This window comes from Petaurus breviceps, unplaced genomic scaffold (genome assembly GCF_028583685.1).
Source record: "Petaurus breviceps papuanus isolate PSGF00001 unplaced genomic scaffold, PetGlider_PUasm1.0 318, whole genome shotgun sequence".
In the NCBI taxonomy this organism is placed as follows: Eukaryota; Metazoa; Chordata; class Mammalia; order Diprotodontia; family Petauridae; genus Petaurus; species Petaurus breviceps.
The window spans coordinates 317,596-327,357 of NW_027186078.1; the positions used below are offsets into that span (position 1 = coordinate 317,596).

At 37.5% G+C, this 9,762-nt stretch overlaps 2 protein-coding genes and 1 pseudogene across 4 annotated transcripts in view; 2 read left to right on the top strand and 1 right to left on the bottom strand.

Moving 5' to 3' along the window:
• The window catches only part of LOC138167878 (large ribosomal subunit protein uL2), a 241,962-nt gene that overhangs the window by 181,683 nt on the left and 50,517 nt on the right, over nt 1-9,762 (top strand). The gene's annotated exons all lie outside the window — the stretch shown is intronic.
• Nucleotides 1-9,762, top strand: part of LOC138167866 (zinc finger protein 850-like) — a 62,731-nt gene that overhangs the window by 45,112 nt on the left and 7,857 nt on the right. The gene's annotated exons all lie outside the window — the stretch shown is intronic.
• The window catches only part of LOC138167882 (zinc finger protein 850-like), a 71,269-nt pseudogene that overhangs the window by 16,206 nt on the left and 45,301 nt on the right, over nt 1-9,762 (bottom strand).

Genomic DNA, 9,762 nt, shown 5'->3' on the forward strand with positions numbered 1-9,762 from the left:
CCTTGCTTTCGGTCATTCAGTACTTTTAAAGACGTGTGGGCTTGTGTATAATCATAATATATCCCTTCCAGGTTTTGGATTACTTTCTTACCAAATTGTTGTCTATTTTTATCAGTGGAGGAAGTTTCCACACTGGAAGTTTCCCATACATCGAATTACAGATCGGAACAAAAAAGGAAATAGGGAAAATACCTTTCCTACAAGGTTATTGTAAGATAAACGTTCTAAGCCTTAAATTAAACAAACATGAGTATTATTTGTAAATTCCTGAGCTAAGTGTCAGGGATATTGTGACAAAAATAACGAACAGACACTTTGTTTAAGGAGTTTACATCCTAGAACATATCACAGATAAGAAAATAAAAGGTCATTTGTGGAGGTAGAGAGCATCAACAACTGGGGGATCAGGAAAGGCTTCCTGGAGCTGAGGACAGAGAACACATGTAGTTAGTCAATCGGCAGTCAGTGATTAAGCACTTACTACGTGCCAGCCACTGTGCTAGGTACTGGGGATATGAGACAGAAGTGGGGTGGAAAAGAGGTAGAAATGAGAGGGGAAAGTACTTCAGTCATAGGAACAGTTCACAGACATGAAATCAGGAAATGGAAAGCCATGTGTGAAGAACATAAGAAGGCCAGTTTGGCCAGGCTTAAATAGTGTGAGTTAAGGAGAGTAGTGTATAGTAAGTATGGAGAGGTTTGGGGCCAGATTTTTAAGGGATTTAAATGCCAAAAAGAGGAATTTATTTGTGATATCCTAAGGACTAAGAAGCCACCGGAATTTATTGAGTTGGGGAGTGAAATGGTCAGATCTGCACTTAAGTAAAATCCCTTTGGTAACTGTGAATATATTGAACTGGGGAAAGACTTGATGAAATGCTAAATATAGGAAAATATCAAGTAAGCCATTTTGACTGAATATAAAGTATATTTAGGGAAACCATGTGAAGTAAGTCAGGAGAGGTAGCCTTAGAGCCAATTATGAAGAACTTTTAGTGCCACAGTGAGGAGTTTGCATTTTAATAGGCATACATAAAGCCACAAACACCTATCACACAGGAAGAAAACCAGGAGAAAACAGTGTCACAAAAACTGAGGGTGTATAAAAGAAGGAGTGTGATGAATATTTTTTTTTAAATTACCTTTAGGTCAAGAAGGATTGAGAAAAGGCCACCCAGATTTTGCAATTAAGAGGTCTTTGTTTTGTTGTAGAGGGCTGTTGAAAAACTGGAAAATTCATAAACTGCTACTGGAGCTGTGAATTGGTCCAGACATTTTGGAAAGCAATTTGGAATTATGCCAAGAAAGGGATTAAACTATCACTACTAGACATAAAACCCAAGTAGTGCAGTGATAAAAAGGTCCCATATACACCATAATATTTACAGGGACACTTTTTGTGATAACAAAAAACTAAAAGTAGATTCCCATCACTTGGAGAGTGGCTAACAAATTGTGTTATGTAAATGTAATGAAAAATTACTGTGCAGAACAAAAAAAATGAATGCAGAAAAACACTGGAAGACATAAGGTGATGCAAAGTGGAGAAGAGACAGGAAAATACTATATGTAATGACTGCAACATTGTAAATGGGAAGACATCAACAAAGGAATTGAAACTGATTGCTATGAAGTTAATTGAAGGAACAAGGTTGGCCCTCCAAAAGATATGTAAAAATGTGCCTTCCTCCTTTCTTTGCAGAGATGGGACTATGGATGTGAAATACCACATATGATGTTGGACTTTGATTGATATGTCAGTTTTGTTGAACTGTCTTTTTTCTTCTATTATCTAGAATAATTCTCTAGAAAGGGATTAGGGATATATTGGAAAACAAAAGTTATATAAAAACAATAGACATTAATACAGTTTTTTAAAAGCACATAAATAATTTTAGGGAAAAAATTTTATCTCTAGGTGGGACTGAAAGCCAGATTGCAAGGGGTTGAGGAGTGAGAGAAGAGGCAATGGAGGCAATGAATATACAGTTTTTTGCACACTCTAAAAGGGAGAAAAGAAGATAATAGTTTCAAGGGTTTGCAGCTTCAAATGACTTTAAAAAAATGTATCCCTTTAAAAAAAAGTATTGCAGTCTTTTCCTGATACTCTTTCCTCACAGTCTTTCTTTATAACAGAGAAAAACATTTAGGGAAAACTGACTGACACAATTGAATTAAGTGGTTTTTTTAAGAATTGGGGGAAGCAATAAAGAATTCAGAGAAACATGGAGTGTTTGTATGAACTGATCCAGAACAAACTAAGTAGAACTGAGAAAAAAAGAGACCGAAACAATGTAAATGGGGAAAAAACATTAAAAGAAGTAAAACTCAGTATAATTGAAAAAGGAATGAATGTGTTAGAGAATGGGAAATGAAGTGTATCTCCCTGGATTATGGCAGAGAGGAAGGGAACTGCTAGCTTAGAATATTGTATGTGTTGTCAGATGTATTCATTATAATGGATATTTTTGCTTAATTGTTTTGACTTATAAGGGAGGGTTCAATCTGGAGAGGGGAGAATTGAAGTGACTATGATTTAAAGTTAAAAGACATCAATAAATGTTTTTTAATTGCTTTTAATCAATTGCTTTAAAAAAAATAGGGAAGTCCTGGGCATACTTGTCAACAACAAGAAAAGTGGCGGTAATAAATATGAAGAGATTGAAGACTGAGGGAATGGTGGTAATTGGAAAAGCACACTTCTGGAGGCAGTGGCATCTGGGCACAACTGATGAGTTTGCCTTTGGCAAGCAGAAGGAAACCAGCAAAGGAGAGACTGGGAGATAATGTTGAGGGATTTGAGGTGCTGAATTAAGAGAAAAAGGTCCTCATGTTGGGATTGTTAGAAACAACATCTACTGAGAAAGAGGGAGAAATAAGTGTAAGAAATTAGAAAGAGAGAAGGTTTAGAATAGTAACTGTGAGGAGTGTGATGATGGGAAAAGTAAAAGGATTACTGTGCAGCTGGGAGGACCTGGCTAAGATTAGATAACATAACTACATTGCTCACCCAGTCAGCAGGTTGTATGACTTCCTCGCCACAGGTGAACAAAGTCTGAGCAGAAAAAAACCAAGGTAATCTAGGGTAAGGACAGTAGTAGGACAATGGGGCAAGACATTCAAGGTTAGAGTGCTATATAAATGTGAATTATTATTTTTTAGAGTCCAGGTAGGTAATATAAGTATCATCCCCATTTCATAGATGAGAAAAAATGCTTGTGAGAGGTTAAAAATCTTGTCCGTAGTCACCCAGCTGGTAAGTGTCTGAGACAGAATTTGAAGCCAGATCTCTCCCAACTCAAAATTCCAGCATTCTTTCTATTACAATAGGTTGCCTCTTTATAAAAAATTATTTGCAAATCTTAAAGCACTATTTAAATAAATATTTTGATTCTACTTGATCATTCTACATGACTTCCTAATGTCTTTCATTATTTTGTTGTATGCTCTATGTTTTTCATTTCTTATGGTGCAATAATATTCCATTAACTCTGTATATCAGCTTGAACTATTCCCCATCATTGGATATCTGGTTTGTTTTCAGTTGCTTGATGTTAAAAATGCTGCTAAATTTTTTTATACAAATAGGAATCTTCCCATTCCTCTGTCCCCCACCCTCTATCATACATCTATAAAGGGAGTGGACTTGATCAAAGTCTGCTTTGATCAAAATAAGACATGTTACTTAAAGTGTGAAGAAACTCCTTAGTCAATTTAATAGAATTATAGGATGTTGGCCATTGCCTGAAGGGATGTAGGAGTTGCCTGGCTGAGAATCAGCTGTAGCCCTAGTATCCTTTAAGGTAGATGTGACAACTTTTAGGAAAAGGACTCAAGAAGAGAACAAGCAGTGGAAGAAAAACTCAATTTTTAAAAAAATAAAAGCCCTGGGTGTCTAGGTGGCAGAGTGAATAGAGCACTGGCCCTGGAGTCAGGGGGACTTGAGTTCAAATGTGGCCTCAAACACTTAATACAAAAACTAGCCGTGTGACCCTGGGCAAGTCAACCCCAATTGCCCTCCAAAAAGCAGCAAAAAAAAACCAAAAAACCTCAATTTTTGATGCTCTTGATCTTTTCCCTTGGGCTTTTTCCAATAGTGCAGCATGGACCAGGGGGTAAGAATTACAGCAGGAGTATATGGCTGAGGAGACTTTGGGCACAGCAGCAGATTTGAGTTGTAACAAGGACCTGAGAATCCAGTGCTTGGAGTGGGGATCCTGCTCAGAAGATGCAAGGCCTTAGCCTAGGCTCCTATTGATTATAGAGTTTTGAACACCAATGCTTTTTGAAAGAGCATAACAGAATACTATGTTTGGATGTGAAGACTGTAGTCAAGCACCTAGGCCAGGAGCAGGCTCAGTTTAAGGATTTCATAGGAGGTCCTACCAGGGCTGTACATTGTCTTGTCTGAATGTGTGTGTTTTTCCACTGTGAATTCTGTGTATGTTTACTCTTTCCTTTTAGACCATGTGTATTTGTAGGTATGTGTGATGTTCATTTATGAGGGTTATGTTTCATTACTACCATTATTTTGACAATTCAATAAATATTTGCTCTTTGAACTAATTGTGTCCTCAGAATGTAGGCAAGGTAAACATTTCAGTGTGGGTGGGAGTGGGATTGTGAGTTACAGCTTTAGGAGTTATGGACTCATGGAAAACCTTGTACCTGGAAAATATGTCTGCTAGGAGATCCAACCTACAAGTACAAACTAGGGTAGGCTGATGAAATACTATATATCCTTAGGATATAGTATTAATAATAGGATCACTGGGTCAAAAGGCATGAATAGTTTTTTAAAAACTTATTCTGTGACTTCATATTGCTTTCCAATTGTACCAATTCAGTACTCCATCAAAAGTAAAGTATGATGCCTGTTTTTCCACAGATCTGCCAACATTGAATTTAAATGTATGATTTACTCAGTATAAGATATTTCACAGATCTAATTTGGATTCATTTAATAATAAAGAGTTTGAATACTTTCTCATGTTTTTATTGATAATTTGTTTCTCATTTTGAAAATTGCCTGTTTATATCTTTTAATCCTTTTTAAGTGACCTACCATCACAAAGCTAGTGTTAATGAAGACCTTTAGGGATGTTATTGTAACAGTGGGGGGGGGGGGTTTGATAATAAAGACCTAAACTGGAATAAGTAGCAGTGGCAGTAGAAAGGAAAATGCAAATTTTAGGTGTTGTTGCAAAAATGGAATCAATGGGACCTAGGAATTGATAGTTAAGGGAAAGAGAAAATTCAGAGATAACCCTTAAGTTATGAGAATGATAGGAGGGATTTGAGAGTCATCTATGTGCAGATGACTCTCAGATTTCTTTTTCTAGGCCTGACCTTGCTTCTGACCTCCTAACCCACATCTCCAACTACCCAGATATTAATGGGTACACCAAACTGAATAATATCTCAATTCAAACATTTTTTTCTCCTTTAAACTACTGACATTGCTATTTCAGTCTGTGGCACTATCATTGACCCCCCCCCCCCCATCTCCTGGATATTTACTCCTTTAAAGATGAGAGATCCTTAAATGTTTCCTTAAAGAGCAGGAGTGAGCAAGATTACCAAGGGAGATAGTCTAGAGAGAGAAGAATGCCACAGATAGTATCTTAATGTCTGCATTAAGGAAGTAAGATAATGAACCAGTGAAGGAGGCAGAGGAATGGTTAGATAGAAGCAAGAGAATCAGGAGCATGTATCTTATTTTTAAAAAATAGAGAGTAAAAAAAAAGTATCCAGAAGAAAAATGCATAACTATCAAAAACTGAAGAGGAGTGAAGGTGAGAAGTGAAAAAGATGATTAGGGGCAGCCAGGTAGCACAGCAAGTAAGAGCACCGGCTCCAGTGTCGGGATGAGCTGGGGATCAAATCTGGGCTCAGATACTTAGCACCACACCCAGAAATAACTGGCCGTGTAACCTTGAGCAAGTTATTTAACCCCCAAAATTATAGGAATGGAACACAGACTGCTGGTTGGCTTAGGAACATGGTTAGTAAGGAAGTAGAGGTATCAGATACGGTCAACTCCTATACATTTAATAGTAAAGTGATAGAGTTGGTAGCTTACGGTTACAGTAGGGCCAAGATAAAGTTTTTCTTAAGGTATAGGAGCTTTTTAAAAATTCTCATAACCCAATGTAATTTGCTCCATCATTTCCCATTAGCCTACTTACTTTCTTGTCCCATTTACCTGCCTGGTTTCCTAGTCTCTTCTTCACTTCTTAATCCTATGAGAAATTAATTTCTGGGCCTTTCCTGGGTATGGAATTTGACAGTAGGCTCTGTTTTCAAGGATCTGGTCAGAAGAGGATCACTGGAGCCTTGGAGAACTGAACAGGGAGTTACTTTGCTACTGGTTTTTGACTGTGAGGAATTAAACACATTTATCATTGATCAGCTAATAACTTCCATTAATGTCCCATTCTGATACCTCAGTGTTGCATGGAATAGACCCTGGCTTTTCAGAGACTATGCTAGTTGAGCATGAACTGAGAAGTTTCTTTTGGGCCAGAAAGGTTTCAGGTATGAGCCAAATTCAAGATGGTGTCAATTATTTCAGTCCTACCTCACTGAAATGGGAAGAATGTCATCACTAGAGGGCTAATTATGAAGTGATGATTTTTTTTTTTTGGCCATAGCAACTCATGAAACCATCTACTTGATGTATTTATGGGAAGCTGAAATTGTAGCACCAAGTTGTCTTTAAAACCCTCTGCTGATAAGTAGTAGCCACTGATAGCCTCAAACAAAAATTCTTGAGTTTTGAAAATGGTAACATGCCTCTCTGAGAAGAGTGTGAGATTCAGCAACAACCTTCAAGTTTGTAAATAGAGCCTGGAATTAAGTTGCTAGCCTTTCATCGTAAATGGGAGGGAAAATAATGATTTTAAATCAGTTTGGATATTTTAAACTCCCATTTAAAGTGAGGTCTTGGGGAACATTTCATCATTTCTGGATTTTCTACCTGTTCTGATGGCCAAAATTATTTGAGTAGAATCTTGTGATATCCAAGTTTGTTTAAGTGTGAAAGTAAAAGTTTGGAGATAAATTTTAATATTGAGATGTGTAGGGAATGTTGCAATGGAAAGAACACAGAGTCATAGGACCTAAGTTTGAGCAGATCACTTAACCTCTTCAGGCCTCAGTTTCTTTATTTGAAAAATGAAAGCAATGGGATAACAATCTTAGATAACAACTAAGATTACTTGCAACTCCAGAGCTATGATCCTATGATTAAGGGATAGAGAAGGTTTTGATTTGCTTTGGTGAAAAAAAGCACGCACACAAATGAATTGACAAATCACTGAATTATTGAAACAATATTTATAACCTATATTACTGGTGAAGAACATCATCTACTGTTTTATCTTTTGCCTAAGATGCCTCTGATCCTGCTGAGCAATTACTGTTCACCTCTAGCCTCTCCTTTGTTTTCTACATCTCAGTGGTTTTTAAGGCCTGGTACAGTTCCCCTAGCTCTCAGCTTCATTGTACTGATACCATGTGCAGGCATTAGTTGTTAGGAATTAGGGCATTAAGCCATTTGTCAAGGAAGCATGTTTCCATCGTAGGGCAGTGGATAGAGGGATGAACCTGGAGTCGGTAAGAACCAACTCCAAATCTGTCCTCATACTCTTACTGGCTGTGTGATCCTGGGCAAATCACTGATTGCCTTGGTTTCCTTGTTTGTTAAATTGGTATAATATCACTTATCCCCCAGTGTTGTAAGGACAAAATGAGATGTTTGTATTGATCATACATCATTTTATGGTGCTTTGCAAAGCTTAAAGCTCTAGATAAATGTTAGGTATTCTGGCTTTGATATCATTCATACACATTGTGTGAAAAAGATCAGGCTGAAAGCTCAATATGAATAGTGTAACGGAAAAGGGCTTGGTGGCAGACAAAAAAGCTAATAGTAATACTAGGTTATGTTAAGAGAAGAGATAGTGTCTAGATCTAGAACATCAGAAGTGAAAGAGTCTTGCTGTATTCTATCCCAATCAGGCTACCCCTGGAGTATTGTTTTCAGTTCATTTTAAGAAGGATATAGGCAATGTGGAACATGTCCAGAGAAAAATAGTAAGGAGCCCTGAAATTCTGTTGCATGAAAACTGATGGGAAGAACTGCAGATGTTTAGTTTGGAGAAGAAAAAATTTAAGATATAGTTGTGTTTGGGCTTAGTCCCAGAGGGAAAAACTGATAGCAATGAGTAAAAGTTGTTGATATGCAGATTTTTACTTGAACTTCTAACTAGAGCTATTCAGAAGTGGAATGAGCTGCTCAGCAGATAATGGGTACTCCCTCATTAGAAATATAATGTGAAAACTGATTGACCACCTATTGGAGATGTTGTTGACGGTATTATTTGGGGGATTTGGGTTGGAGCAGATGACCTCTGTAGTACTTTTGAATTCTGAGGTTCTCTGATTCTATGAGGTCCCTACAGCTCATCTTTGTGTGAAGTTATGTACATTTTCTCCATCCTTCTGACTTTCCACCAAGCTCTTCTCCGGGGCTTCATCCTGGACGGAAGTGGCTTCAGATTCTCAAAGGCTGTGCCATAGCAGAGCAAGCTCTGGCAGGGTCAGCCATGCTAGAGAGACTTTAAGTAGATTAAGGCAACAAACTGCTTTCTGAGGAATGGCCTCACAAAATATGGAGATGCTCATTGCAGGTAGGCCAAATACCTAATGATGAACTCTTTGGCCCAGGAAATTAATAAAACAGAGGGAAATACAAAATGGCCCTCAGTCTTGAGCAGTCTTTGTCTACTTCTGCAGAGGTGTTATAGAGTAGCAAACTACCAGCTTGGTTGTTGGTAAGATAAAATGTGAGATTCTTGTCCATTGACTAATGAGTAGACAAACTACTAAAGGAACAAAATCAAATCAATTTTAATTTTCTCAGCCTAAATGAAATGACAAAAAGAAGTTGTAGCTAGATGGAATGACAACTTATCTGCCCCAAACCACTGATGTTTGGGCATCTTGAAGAGAGGAGACCTACAACATGTTCATCCTTGCTTCTACTTCTCACTCCTGAAATGCGAAACTTTCCCCGTCCCACATCAAACTCTCCCTGATAATAAAGAAATATAGTTGAACAATATCCACAGACAAAACAACCATGTCAGTCAGCATATGCAACATTCAGCTGCCTTAATCCATCTCTACCGTGAGATGGGAATGGAATGGGTTTCATCATCTGTTCTCCAAGACCAAATCTCATCTCTGTTAGCAGATTCTTTCAAACATTATCTCAGGTTTTTGAGTACTTCAGTGATTCTTGTAATCTATGTCATAACAGAACATACATATCAACAAGATCACAAAGTTATTGAAGTATTGTTGGTATCTCAGTTGTTTTCATATATAGTTATTAAAAAGTGTGAACCATTTTCCATTTTGTGACCTATCATTTGTGCTTCTGGTAAAAACTCCCTTTCATATCCTTTTAGCTACTGACCTTTATCCCGATTCCTCTGGAAATTCAAAGATACAGGATACTCATTTTGCATTAGATATATGTTCATATATTTTAAACTGTAGGGTTTCCTGAAATTTTAGTTAGGAACTTCATATTCCATCCAGTAATCATTGCAGACTGGATGTTCTTTCATCTTAATCCCTGCATGGTGTTCTGTGACACTCTTGGGACAGAGCAATCTGTAAGTATTCACACACCTTGTTTGGCATGTGTAGTGGGAATGCAAATTTGGAAGATCTTCCCTGCCCCTAGGCTAA